At 42.8% G+C, this 15473-nt stretch overlaps 1 non-coding gene across 1 annotated transcript; it reads right to left on the bottom strand.

Moving 5' to 3' along the window:
• Positions 1–14661: 14661 nt before the first annotated feature.
• TRNAQ-UUG (transfer RNA glutamine (anticodon UUG)) lies at positions 14662–14733 on the bottom strand. Its single transcript has one exon. It is a non-coding gene; the product is annotated as a tRNA-Gln (tRNA).
• Positions 14734–15473: the final 740 nt, after the last annotated feature.

Here is a 15473-nt window from a genome sequence, read left to right as displayed (position 1 = left end):
GGGTCAGCATTAGGAGGGATTGCTGACTCCATAGTGGCATAGGGGAAGCCAGGGGTATCCCCAGGTAGGCTGGCTCTCAGATGCTGTAGGAGCCATTACCATGTGGCCTTACACTGGGAATTTAACCCAGACATATTTGTAATTATTTATGGGGTGGGTGTGGGGTGCGGTGGCCCCTGTGTCGGTATGGCTGGGCTGCTTCAGGTCGGCACACCCTAACACTTTATTAACACTTATGATTTTCCCTATCACTTTGTATATATTATTTTAATCACACCACTTACATAGCACTTCGGTGCTTCTTATTAACCCCTATTAATTTTCACCTGTGTGCTGACCTGGGGTGGCCGACCTGTGCCGACATCGTGGGGTCCTGCACCCCGGACCCATACCTAGTATTAGGGACCCCCAGTGACGGAGAAGCCTTGTCGATCGGCCTGGGGGCTTAACCCTATATCTGCAGACATACGCAACTAAGATCTCCGTATTATCTGACTATTATGTAGTATTATTTCTCACTCGGTGTGCATTAGGGAACACAGTTTTTTCCTACACAGAATTACCCCTCCCTTTTAGCACCTGAGTGACATTACAATCTGATTGAGCAGCTTTCCATTTTGTGTATTGTATTTAGAGAGGCACAGATGGGTCAGCATTAGGAGGGATTGCTGACTCCATAGTGCCATAGGGGAAGCCAGGGGTATCCCCAGGTAAGCTGGCTCTCAGATGCTGTAGGAGCCATTACCATGTGGCCTTACACTGGGAATTTAACCCAGACATATTTGTAATTATTTATGGGGTGGGTGTGGGGTGCGGTGGCCCCTGTGTCGGTATGGCTGGGCTGCTTCAGGTCGGCACACCCTAACACTTTATTAACACTTATGATTTTCCCTATCACTTTGTATATATTATTTTAATCACACCACTTACATAGCACTTCGGTGCTTCTTATTAACCCCTATTAATTTTCACCTGTGTGCTGACCTGGGGTGGCCGACCTGTGCCGACATCGTGGGGTCCTGCACCCCAGACCCATACCTAGTATTAGGGACCCCCAGTGACGGAGAAGCCTTGTCGATCGGCCTGGGGGGCTTAACCCTATATCTGCAGATATACGCAACTAAAATCTCCGTATTATCTGACTATTATGTAGTATTATTTCTCACTCGGTGTGCATTAGGGAACACAGTTTTTTCCTACACAGAATTACCCCTCCCTTTTAGCACCTGAGTGACATTACAATCTGATTGAGCAGCTTTCCATTTTGTGTATTGTATTTAGAGAGGCACAGATGGGTCAGCATTAGGAGGGATTGCTGACTCCATAGTGCCATAGGGGAAGCCAGGGGTATCCCCAGGTAAGCTGGCTCTCAGATGCTGTAGGAGCCATTACCATGTGGCCTTACACTGGGAATTTAACCCAGACATATTTGTAATTATTTATGGGGTGGGTGTGGGGTGCGGTGGCCCCTGTGTCGGTATGGCTGGGCTGCTTCAGGTCGACACACCCTAACACTTTATTAACACTTATGATTTTCCCTATCACTTTGTATATATTATTTTAATCACACCACTTACATAGCACTTCGGTGCTTCTTATTAACCCCTATTAATTTTCACCTGTGTGCTGACCTGGGGTGGCCGACCTGTGCCGACATCGTGGGGTCGTGCACCCCGGACCCATACCTAGTATTAGGGACCCCCAGTGACGGAGAAGCCTTGTCGATCGGCCTGGGGGCTTAACCCTATATCTGCAGATATACGCAACTAAGATCTCCGTATTATCTGACTATTATGTAGTATTATTTCTCACTCGGTGTGCATTAGGGAACACAGTTTTTTCCTACACAGAATTACCCCTCCCTTTTAGCACCTGAGTGACATTACAATCTGATTGAGCAGCTTTCCATTTTGTGTATTGTATTTAGAGAGGCACAGATGGGTCAGCATTAGGAGGGATTGCTGACTCCATAGTGGCATAGGGGAAGCCAGGGGTATCCCCAGGTAGGCTGGCTCTCAGATGCTGTAGGAGCCATTACCATGTGGCCTTACACTGGGAATTTAACCCAGACATATTTGTAATTATTTATGGGGTGGGTGTGGGGTGCGGTGGCCCCTGTGTCGGTATGGCTGGGCTGCTTCAGGTCGGCACACCCTACCACTTTATTAACACTTATGATTTTCCCTATCACTTTGTATATATTATTTTAATCACACCACTTACATAGCACTTCGGTGCTTCTTATTAACCCCTATTAATTTTCACCTGTGTGCTGACCTGGGGTGGCCGACCTGTGCCGACATCGTGGGGTCCTGCACCCCGGACCCATACCTAGTATTAGGGACCCCCAGTGACGGAGAAGCCTTGTCGATCGGCCTGGGGGCTTAACCCTATATCTGCAGATATACGCAACTAAGATCTCCGTATTATCTGACTATTATGTAGTATTATTTCTCACTCGGTGTGCATTAGGGAACACAGTTTTTTCCTACACAGAATTACCCCTCCCTTTTAGCACCTGAGTGACATTACAATCTGATTGAGCAGCTTTCCATTTTGTGTATTGTATTTAGAGAGGCACAGATGGGTCAGCATTAGGAGGGATTGCTGACTCCATAGTGCCATAGGGGAAGCCAGGGGTATCCCCAGGTAAGCTGGCTCTCAGATGCTGTAGGAGCCATTACCATGTGGCCTTACACTGGGAATTTAACCCAGACATATTTGTAATTATTTATGGGGTGGGTGTGGGGTGCCGTGGCCCCTGTGTCGGTATGGCTGGGCTGCTTCAGGTCGGCACACCCTAACACTTTATTAACACTTATGATTTTCCCTATCACTTTGTATATATTATTTTAATCACACCACTTACATAGCACTTTGGTGCTTCTTATTAACCCCTATTAATTTTCACCTGTGTGCTGACCTGGGGTGGCCGACCTGTGCCGACATCGTGGGGTCCTGCACCCCAGACCCATACCTAGTATTAGGGACCCCCAGTGACGGAGAAGCCTTGTCGATCGGCCTGGGGGGCTTAACCCTATATCTGCAGATATACGCAACTAAGATCTCCGTATTATCTGACTATTATGTAGTATTATTTCTCACTCGGTGTGCATTAGGGAACACAGCTTTTTCCTACACAGAATTACCCCTCCCTTTTAGCACCTGAGTGACATTACAATCTGATTGAGCAGCTTTCCATTTTGTGTATTGTATTTAGAGAGGCACAGATGGGTCAGCATTAGGAGGGATTGCTGACTCCATAGTGCCATAGGGGAAGCCAGGGGTATCCCCAGGTAAGCTGGCTCTCAGATGCTGTAGGAGCCATTACCATGTGGCCTTACACTGGGAATTTAACCCAGACATATTTGTAATTATTTATGGGGTGGGTGTGGGGTGCGGTGGCCCCTGTGTCGGTATGACTGGGCTGCTTCAGGTCGGCACACCCTAACACTTTATTAACACTTATGATTTTCCCTATCACTTTGTATATATTATTTTAATCACACCACTTACATAGCACTTCGGTGCTTCTTATTAACCCCTATTAATTTTCACCTGTGTGCTGACCTGGGGTGGCCGACCTGTGCCGACATCGTGGGGTCCTGCACCCCGGACCCATACCTAGTATTAGGGACCCCCATTGACGGAGAAGCCTTGTCGATCGGCCTGGGGGCTTAACCCTATATCTGCAGATATACGCAACTAAGATCTCCGTATTATCTGACTATTATGTAGTATTATTTCTCACTCGGTGTGCATTAGGGAACACAGTTTTTTCCTACACAGAATTACCCCTCCCTTTTAGCACCTGAGTGACATTACAATCTGATTGAGCAGCTTTCCATTTTGTGTATTGTATTTAGAGAGGCACAGATGGGTCAGCATTAGGAGGGATTGCTGACTCCATAGTGCCATAGGGGAAGCCAGGGGTATCCCCAGGTAAGCTGGCTCTCAGATGCTGTAGGAGCCATTACCATGTGGCCTTACACTGGGAATTTAACCCAGACATATTTGTAATTATTTATGGGGTGGGTGTGGGGTGCCGTGGCCCCTGTGTCGGTATGGCTGGGCTGCTTCAGGTCGGCACACCCTAACACTTTATTAACACTTATGATTTTCCCTATCACTTTGTATATATTATTTTAATCACACCACTTACATAGCACTTCGGTGCTTCTTATTAACCCCTATTAATTTTCACCTGTGTGCTGACCTGGGGTGGCCGACCTGTGCCGACATCGTGGGGTCCTGCACCCCGGACCCATACCTAGTATTAGGGACCCCCATTGACGGAGAAGCCTTGTCGATCGGCCTGGGGGCTTAACCCTATATCTGCAGATATACGCAACTAAGATCTCCGTATTATCTGACTATTATGTAGTATTATTTCTCACTCGGTGTGCATTAGGGAACACAGTTTTTTTCCTACACAGAATTACCCCTCCCTTTTAGCACCTGAGTGACATTACAATCTGATTGAGCAGCTTTCCATTTTGTGTATTGTATTTAGAGAGGCACAGATGGGTCAGCATTAGGAGGGATTGCTGACTCCATAGTGCCATAGGGGAAGCCAGGGGTATCCCCAGGAAAGCTGGCTCTCAGATGCTGTAGGAGCCATTACCATGTGGCCTTACACTGGGAATTTAACCCAGACATATTTGTAATTACTTATGGGGTGGGTGTGGGGTGCGGTGGCCCCTGTGTCGGTATGGCTGGGCTGCTTCAGGTCGGCACACCCTAACACTTTATTAACACTTATGATTTTCCCTATCACTTTGTATATATTATTTTAATCACACCACTTACATAGCACTTCGGTGCTTCTTATTAACCCCTATTAATTTTCACCTGTGTGCTGACCTGGGGTGGCCGACCTGTGCCGACATCGTGGGGTCCTGCACCCCGGACCCATACCTAGTATTAGGGACCCCCAGTGACGGAGAAGCCTTGTCGATCGGCCTGGGGGCTTAACCCTATATCTGCAGATATACGCAACTAAGATCTCCGTATTATCTGACTATTATGTAGTATTATTTCTCACTCGGTGTGCATTAGGGAACACAGTTTTTTCCTACACAGAATTACCCCTCCCTTTTAGCACCTGAGTGACATTACAATCTGATTGAGCAGCTTTCCATTTTGTGTATTGTATTTAGAGAGGCACAGATGGGTCAGCATTAGGAGGGATTGCTGACTCCATAGTGCCATAGGGGAAGCCAGGGGTATCCCCAGGTAAGCTGGCTCTCAGATGCTGTAGGAGCCATTACCATGTGGCCTTACACTGGGAATTTAACCCAGACATATTTGTAATTATTTATGGGGTGGGTGTGGGGTGCGGTGGCCCCTGTGTCGGTATGGCTGGGCTGCTTCAGGTCGGCACACCCTAACACTTTATTAACACTTATGATTTTCCCTATCACTTTGTATATATTATTTTAATTACACCACTTACATAGCACTTCGGTGCTTCTTATTAACCCCTATTAATTTTCACCTGTGTGCTGACCTGGGGTGGCCGACCTGTGCCGACATCGTGGGGTCCTGCACCCCGGACCCATACCTAGTATTAGGGACCCCCAGTGACGGAGAAGCCTTGTCGATCGGCCTGGGGGCTTAACCCTATATCTGCAGATATACGCAACTAAGATCTCCGTATTATCTGACTATTATGTAGTATTATTTCTCACTCGGTGTGCATTAGGGAACACAGTTTTTTCCTACACAGAATTACCCCTCCCTTTTAGCACCTGAGTGACATTACAATCTGATTGAGCAGCTTTCCATTTTGTGTATTGTATTTAGAGAGGCACAGATGGGTCAGCATTAGGAGGGATTGCTGACTCCATAGTGCCATAGGGGAAGCCAGGGGTATCCCCAGGTAAGCTGGCTCTCAGATGCTGTAGGAGCCATTACCATGTGGCCTTACACTGGGAATTTAACCCAGACATATTTGTAATTATTTATGGGGTGGGTGTGGGGTGCGGTGGCCCCTGTGTCGGTATGGCTGGGCTGCTTCAGGTCGGCACACCCTAACACTTTATTAACACTTATGATTTTCCCTATCACTTTGTATATATTATTTTAATCACACCACTTACATAGCACTTCGGTGCTTCTTATTAACCCCTATTAATTTTCACCTGTGTGCTGACCTGGGGTGGCCGACCTGTGCCGACATCGTGGGGTCCTGCACCCCGGACCCATACCTAGTATTAGGGACCCCCAGTGACGGAGAAGCCTTGTCGATCGGCCTGGGGGCTTAACCCTATATCTGCAGATATACGCAACTAAGATCTCCGTATTATCTGACTATTATGTAGTATTATTTCTCACTCGGTGTGCATTAGGGAACACAGTTTTTTCCTACACAGAATTACCCCTCCCTTTTAGCACCTGAGTGACATTACAATCTGATTGAGCAGCTTTCCATTTTGTGTATTGTATTTAGAGAGGCACAGATGGGTCAGCATTAGGAGGGATTGCTGACTCCATAGTGCCATAGGGGAAGCCAGGGGTATCCCCAGGTAAGCTGGCTCTCAGATGCTGTAGGAGCCATTACCATGTGGCCTTACACTGGGAATTTAACCCAGACATATTTGTAATTATTTATGGGGTGGGTGTGGGGTGCGGTGGCCCCTGTGTCGGTATGGCTGGGCTGCTTCAGGTCGGCACACCCTAACACTTTATTAACACTTATGATTTTCCCTATCACTTTGTATATATTATTTTAATCACACCACTTACATAGCACTTCGGTGCTTCTTATTAACCCCTATTAATTTTCACCTGTGTGCTGACCTGGGGTGGCCGACCTGTGCCGACATCGTGGGGTCCTGCACCCAGGACCCATACCTAGTATTAGGGACCCCCAGTGACGGAGAAGCCTTGTCGATCGGCCTGGGGGCTTAACCCTATATCATCAGATATACTCAACTAAGATCTCCGTATTATCTGACTATTATGTAGTATTATTTCTCACTCGGTGTGCATTAGGGAACACAGTTTTTTCCTACACAGAATTACCCCTCCCTTTTAGCACCTGAGTGACATTACAATCTGATTGAGCAGCTTTCCATTTTGTGTATTGTATTTAGAGAGGCACAGATGGGTCAGCATTAGGAGGGATTGCTGACTCCATAGTGCCATAGGGGAAGCCAGGGGTATCCCCAGGTAAGCTGGCTCTCAGATGCTGTAGGAGCCATTACCATGTGGCCTTACACTGGGAATTTAACCCAGACATATTTGTAATTATTTATGGGGTGGGTGTGGGGTGCGGTGGCCCCTGTGTCGGTATGGCTGGGCTGCTTCAGGTCGGCACACCCTAACACTTTATTAACACTTATGATTTTCCCTATCACTTTGTATATATTATTTTAATCACACCACTTACATAGCACTTCGGTGCTTCTTATTAACCCCTATTAATTTTCACCTGTGTGCTGACCTGGGGTGGCCGACCTGTGCCGACATCGTGGGGTCCTGCACCCCGGACCCATACCTAGTATTAGGGACCCCCAGTGACGGAGAAGCCTTGTCGATCGGCCTGGGGGCTTAACCCTATATCTGCAGATATACGCAACTAAGATCTCCGTATTATCTGACTATTATGTAGTATTATTTCTCACTCTGTGTGCATTAGGGAACACAGTTTTTTCCTACACAGAATTACCCCTCCCTTTTAGCACCTGAGTGACATTACAATCTGATTGAGCAGCTTTCCATTTTGTGTATTGTATTTAGAGAGGCACAGATGGGTCAGCATTAGGAGGGATTGCTGACTCCATAGTGCCATAGGGGAAGCCAGGGGTATCCCCAGGTAAGCTGGCTCTCAGATGCTGTAGGAGCCATTACCATGTGGCCTTACACTGGGAATTTAACCCAGACATATTTGTAATTATTTATGGGGTGGGTGTGGGGTGCGGTGGCCCCTGTGTCGGTATGGCTGGGCTGCTTCAGGTCGGCACACCCTAACACTTTATTAACACTTATGATTTTCCCTATCACTTTGTATATATTATTTTAATCACACCACTTACATAGCACTTCGGTGCTTCTTATTAACCCCTATTAATTTTCACCTGTGTGCTGACCTGGGGTGGCCGACCTGTGCCGACATCGTGGGGTCCTGCACCCCGGACCCATACCTAGTATTAGGGACCCCCAGTGACGGAGAAGCCTTGTCGATCGGCCTGGGGGCTTAACCCTATATCTGCAGATATACGCAACTAAGATCTCCGTATTATCTGACTATTATGTAGTATTATTTCTCACTCTGTGTGCATTAGGGAACACAGTTTTTTCCTACACAGAATTACCCCTCCCTTTTAGCACCTGAGTGACATTACAATCTGATTGAGCAGCTTTCCATTTTGTGTATTGTATTTAGAGAGGCACAGATGGGTCAGCATTAGGAGGGATTGCTGACTCCATAGTGCCATAGGGGAAGCCAGGGGTATCCCCAGGTAAGCTGGCTCTCAGATGCTGTAGGAGCCATTACCATGTGGCCTTACACTGGGAATTTAACCCAGACATATTTGTAATTATTTATGGGGTGGGTGTGGGGTGCGGTGGCCCCTGTGTCGGTATGGCTGGGCTGCTTCAGGTCGGCACACCCTAACACTTTATTAACACTTATGATTTTCCCTATCACTTTGTATATATTATTTTAATCACACCACTTACATAGCACTTCGGTGCTTCTTATTAACCCCTATTAATTTTCACCTGTGTGCTGACCTGGGGTGGCCTACCTGTGCCGACATCGTGGGGTCCTGCACCCCGGACCCATACCTAGTATTAGGGACCCCCAGTGACGGAGAAGCCTTGTCGATCGGCCTTTGGGCTTAACCCTATATCTGCAGATATACGCAACTAAGATCTCCGTATTATCTGACTATTATGTAGTATTATTTCTCACTCGGTGTGCATTAGGGAACACAGTTTTTTCCTACACAGAATTACCCCTCCCTTTTAGCACCTGAGTGACATTACAATCTGATTGAGCAGCTTTCCATTTTGTGTATTGTATTTAGAGAGGCACAGATGGGTCAGCATTAGGAGGGATTGCTGACTCCATAGTGCCATAGGGGAAGCCAGGGGTATCCCCAGGTAAGCTGGCTCTCAGATGCTGTAGGAGCCATTACCATGTGGCCTTACACTGGGAATTTAAAACAGACATATTTGTAATTATTTATGGGGTGGGTGTGGGGTGCGGTGGCCCCTGTGTCGGTATGACTGGGCTGCTTCAGGTCGGCACACCCTAACACTTTATTAACACTTATGATTTTCCCTATCACTTTGTATATATTATTTTAATCACACCACTTACATAGCACTTCGGTGCTTCTTATTAACCCCTATTAATTTTCACCTGTGTGCTGACCTGGGGTGGCCGACCTGTGCCGACATCGTGGGGTCCTGCACCCCGGACCCATACCTAGTATTAGGGACCCCCAGTGATGGAGAAGCCTTGTCGATCGGCCTGGGGGCTTAACCCTATATCTGCAGATATATGCAACTAAGATCTCCGTATTATCTGACTATTATGTAGTATTATTTCTCACTCGGTGTGCATTAGGGAACACAGTTTTTTCCTACACAGAATTACCCCTCCCTTTTAGCACCTGAGTGACATTACAATCTGATTGAGCAGCTTTCCATTTTGTGTATTGTATTTAGAGAGGCACAGATGGGTCAGCATTAGGAGGGATTGCTGACTCCATAGTGCCATAGGGGAAGCCAGGGGTATCCCCAGGTAAGCTGGCTCTCAGATGCTGTAGGAGCCATTACCATGTGGCCTTACACTGGGAATTTAACCCAGACATATTTGTAATTATTTATGGGGTGGGTGTGGGGTGCGGTGGCCCCTGTGTCGGTATGGCTGGGCTGCTTCAGGTCGGCACACCCTAACACTTTATTAACACTTATGATTTTCCCTATCACTTTGTATATATTATTTTAATCACACCACTTACATAGCACTTCGGTGCTTCTTATTAACCCCTATTAATTTTAACCTGTGTGCTGACCTGGGGTGGCCGACCTGTGCCGACATCGTGGGGTCCTGCACCCCAGACCCATACCTAGTATTAGGGACCCCCAGTGACGGAGAAGCCTTGTCGATCGGCCTGGGGGCTTAACCCTATATCTGCAGATATACGCAACTAAGATCTCCGTATTATCTGACTATTATGTAGTATTATTTCTCACTCGGTGTGCATTAGGGAACACAGTTTTTTCCTACACAGAATTACCCCTCCCTTTTAGCACCTGAGTGACATTGCAATCTGATTGAGCAGCTTTCCATTTTGTGTATTGTATTTAGAGAGGCACAGATGGGTCAGCATTAGGAGGGATTGCTGACTCCATAGTGCCATAGGGGAAGCCAGGGGTATCCCCAGGTAAGCTGGCTCTCAGATGCTGTAGGAGCCATTACCATGTGGCCTTACACTGGGAATTTAACCCAGACATATTTGTAATTATTTATGGGGTGGGTGTGGGGTGCGGTGGCCCCTGTGTCGGTATGGCTGGGCTGCTTCAGGTCGGCACACCCTAACACTTTATTAACACTTATGATTTTCCCTATCACTTTGTATATATTATTTTAATCACACCACTTACATAGCACTTCGGTGCTTCTTATTAACCCCTATTAATTTTCACCTGTGTGCTGACCTGGGGTGGCCGACCTGTGCCGACATCGTGGGGTCCTGCACCCCGGACCCATACCTAGTATTAGGGACCCCCAGTGACGGAGAAGCCTTGTCGATCGGCCTGGGGGCTTAACCCTATATCTGCAGATATACGCAACTAAGATCTCCGTATTATCTGACTATTATGTAGTATTATATCTCACTCGGTGTGCATTAGGGAACACAGTTTTTTCCTACACAGAATTACCCCTCCCTTTTAGCACCTGAGTCACATTACAATCTGATTGAGCAGCTTTCCATTTTGTGTATTATACCTAAGATTTGCAATGGCAAATTAATCAGTTATTATATTGCTGCTCAAACATAGAGGGCACTAGGTGTTACTTGAAGAAGAAGATATGTTCTCCCCTCTCTTTAGTGCACACTGAAGTAAAAAAAAATTAAAATGGAGAATTTCTAAACAACACCAGAGCACAAGTAATGGATCTCTGAATTCTTATTGCATCTTTTCTTATTTCCAAATATTTGACATACTTCTGATTTGAAAAGTTTAAAAATGAGTTTAGACAAAGGACACCACTGAAAATGATGGAATTTATATGAATTGTAAATGAAGATTTGCAATACTCATACTTTGAATGAAAATGGAGCTCTAAACAAAATGAAAAATAATCAACGTTAGGTCCCACGGAGATTTGAACTTGGATTACTGGATTCAAAGTCCAGAGTGCTAACCATTACACCATGGAACCCTCAACTGAACAAATGCTTTTACTGAACTGAGCTCATCTTTTAAATGCAAAGAAAAGAAATTCAATACTTTATATATATGATTTCAAGTTTCTAATAAGCTCAGGGATGCAATAGGTGTTATGTAGAATATTTGTCTAAAACCAATGATAATATATAAAAAGTAACCTATTTTTAAAGGAGACGATAGATACTAGAAACCTAAATGCCTAGGACCAATTTCAGTTGGAGCATCACCCTTAAGTTATCCTAGCATTGAATTGACAGTTTTTCTGTATTGTCATATTTGCATATCAGCCGCTTACAATTGTTTCAAGCTTTATAACAGAGGACTGCCTTTTTTTATAAACCAAGGATGAAAGTCTCTTGTGAGTTAAGTCTGATTATGACATCACAATTTGTAAATTAAGCTATAGTATGATTACAGAGTGTAGACTGAACAAAAAGTGCTTTCCTATGGATTGAAGTTTGTATTTTCTTAAGCTTTGCATTCCAAAATGGGCTAGCATTCTCTATTTCCAAAGGGCACATTAAGCTACTTCCCCATTATATATTTTTTGTGTTAAAAGTTATTTATACACAACTTGGTAAAACATACTAAATTTAACACATAATGAATTACATCCTGGGATTACCTTTATCAACAATCTGTAAATGGATAAGAAAGATTGTGCATTAGATTTTTCAGATTGATTTTGCTTATATTTGCATTTACTCCTTGTCTAAATTGTCTATTTTTATACTATTATTAGATGCATTAATCTTTGTTGTTGTCCTATCTAATCATTTTTTTATTTTGCAATGTGGAAAGAATCTGGAGCATTTTTATGATACCCATGCTTCAAGTGACTCTATGGCTTAAGCTGTTCCTTGAAAAATTAAATGCTATGCAAACAAAATATGTTCTGTGCTTTGAGGTACATTTGCCAGTTTTGTGTTTGCTTCTAGTGACGTCTGTGGCCAGTTAGCTCAGTTGGTTAGAGCGTGGTGCTCATAATGCCAAGGTCATGGATTCGATCCCTGTATTGGCTTCTTGCTTTTCTTGATTTACAAGAATGGAATAAACTCATCGGTGTAGCATGAATACTTTAAAACATAATAGACACATATATCACAAAATCTCTTCAAATCCATATCAGAAGACAGCATGAGTGTCATCCTTTGGCTGATGAAGATTTTTCTCTACATGGCTCATTGACTTTTGTCTCAAATCGAGCAATATGGCATACCTAAGATTTGCAAGGGCAAATTAGTCAGTTATTATATTGCTGCTCAAACATAGAGGGCACTAGGTGTTACTAGAAGAAGAAGAAGATATGTTCTCCCCTCTCATTAGTGCACACTGAAGTAAAAAAAATTAAAATGGAGAATTTCTAAACACCAGAGCACAAGTAATGTATCTCTGCATTCTTATTCCATCTTTTCTTATTTCCAAATATTTGACATACTTCTGATTTGAAAAGTTTAAAAATGATTGTAGACAAAGGACACCACTGAAGATGATGGAATTTATATGAATTGTAAATGAAGATTTGCAATACTCATACTTTGAATGAAAATGGAGCTTTAAACAAAATGAAAAATAATCAACGTTAGGTCCTACCGAGCTTTGAACTTGGATTACTGGATTCAAAGTCCAGAGTACTAACCATTACACCATGGAACCTTCAACTGAGCAAAGTCTTCTACTGAACTGAGCTCATCTTTTAAATGCAAAGAAAAGAAATTCAATACTTTATATATATGATTTCAAGTTTCTAATAAGCTCAGGGATGCAATAGGTGTTATGTAGAATATTTGTCTAAAACCAATGATAATATATAAAAAGTAACCTATTTTTAAAGGAGAAGATAGATACTAGAAACCTAAATGCCTAGGACCAATTTCAGTTGGTGCATCACCCCTTATGTTATCCTAGCATTGAATTGACAGTTTTTCTGTATTGTCATATTTGCATATCAGCTGCTTACAATTGTTTCAAGCTTTATAACAGAGGACTGCCTTTTTTTATAAACCAAGGATAAAAGTCTCTTGTGAGTTAAGTCTGATAATGACATCACAATTTGTAAATTAAGCTATAGTATGATTACAGAGTGTAGACTGAACAAAAAGTGCTTTCCTATGGATTGAAGTTTGTATTTTCTTAAGCTTTGCATTCCAAAATGGGCTAGCATTCTCTATTTCCAAATGGCACATTAAGCTACTTCCCCATTATATATTTTTGTGTTAAAAGTTATTTATACACAACTTGGTAAAACATACTAAATTTAACACGTAATGAATTACATCCTGGGATTATCTTTATCAACAATCTGTAAATGGATAAGAAAGATTGTGCATTAGATTTTTCAGATTGATTTTGCTTATATTTGCATTTACTCCTTGTCTAAATTGTCTATTTTTATACTATTATTAGATGCATTAATCTTTGTTGATATCCTATCTAATCATTTTTTTATTTTGCAATGTGGAAAGAAACTGGAGCATTTTTATGATACCCATGCTTCAAGTGACTCTATGGCTTAAGCTGTTCCTTGAAAAATTAAATGCTATGCAACCAAAATATGTTCTGTGCTTTGAGGTACATTTGCCAGTTTTGTGTTTGCTTTTTGTGATGTATGTGGCTAGTTAGCTCAGTTGGTTAGAGCATGGCTATCGTAATGCCAAGGTCATGGGTGCGATCCTTGTATTGGCCACTAGCTTTTCTTGATGGACAAGAATGGAATAAGCTCATCGGTGTAGCATGAATACTTGAAAACATAATAGACACATATATCACAAAATCTCTTCAAATCCATATCAGAAGACAGCATGAGTGTCATCCTTTGGCTGATGAAGATTTTTCTCTACATGGTTCATTGACTTTTGTCTCAAATCGAGCAATATGGCATACCTAAGATTTGCAAGGGCAAATTAATCAGTTATTATATTGCTGCTCAAACAAAGAGGGCACTAGGTGTTACTAGAAGAAGAAGATATGTTCTCCCCTCTCATTAGTGCACACTGAAGTAAAAAATAATTAAAATGGAGAATTTCTAAACACCAGAGCACAAGTAATGGATCTCTACATTCTTATTGAATCTTTTCTTATTTCCAAATATTTGACATACTTCTGATTTGAAAAGTTTAAAAATGAGTTTAGACAAAGGACACCACTGAAGATGATGGAATTTATATGAATTGTAAATAAAGATTTGCAATACTCATACTTTGAATGAAAATGGAGCTTTTAACAAAAGGAAAAATAATCAACGTTAGGTCCCATCGAGATTTGAACTCGGATTACTGGATTCAAAGTCCAGAGTGCTAACCATTACACCATGGACCCCTCAACTGAATAAAACTTTCTACTGAACTGAGCTCATCTTTTAAATGCAAAGAATAGAAATTCAATACTTTATATAGATGATTTCAAGTTTCTAATAAGCTCAGGGATGCAATAGGTGTTATGTAGAATATTTGTCTAAAACCAATGATAATATATAAAAAGTAACCTATTTTTAAAGGAGAAGATAGATAATAGAAACCTAAATGCCTAGGACCAATTTCAGTTGGAGCATCACCCCTAATGTTATCCTAGCATTAAATTGACAGTTTTTCTGTATTGTCATATTTGCATATCAGCTGCTTAAAATTGTTTCAAGCTTTATAACAGAGGACTGCCTTTTTTTATAGACCAAGGATAAAAGTCTCTTGTGAGTTAAGTCTGATTATGACATCACAATTTGTAAATTAAGCTAAAGTATGATTACAGAGTGTAGACTGAACAAAAAGTGCTTTCCTATGGATTGAAGTTTGTATTTTCTTAAGCTTTGCATTCCAAAATGGGATAGCATTCTCTATTTCCAAAGGGCACATTAAGCTACTTCCCCAATATATATTTTTTGTGTTAAAAGTTATTTATACACAACTTGGTAAAACATACTAAATTTCACACATAATGAATTACATCCTGGTATTATCTTTATCAACAATCTGTAAATGGATAAGAAAGATTGTGCATTAGATTTTTCAGATTGATTTTGCTTAGATTTGCATTTACTCCTTGTCTAAATTGTCTATTTTTAT

The sequence above is a fragment of the Pseudophryne corroboree genome, chromosome 11 (genome assembly GCF_028390025.1).
Source record: "Pseudophryne corroboree isolate aPseCor3 chromosome 11, aPseCor3.hap2, whole genome shotgun sequence".
Classification (NCBI taxonomy): domain Eukaryota; kingdom Metazoa; phylum Chordata; class Amphibia; order Anura; family Myobatrachidae; genus Pseudophryne; species Pseudophryne corroboree.
Note: the sequence above shows the minus strand (reverse complement) of the source record. Positions and strands in the feature narration are given on the sequence as shown.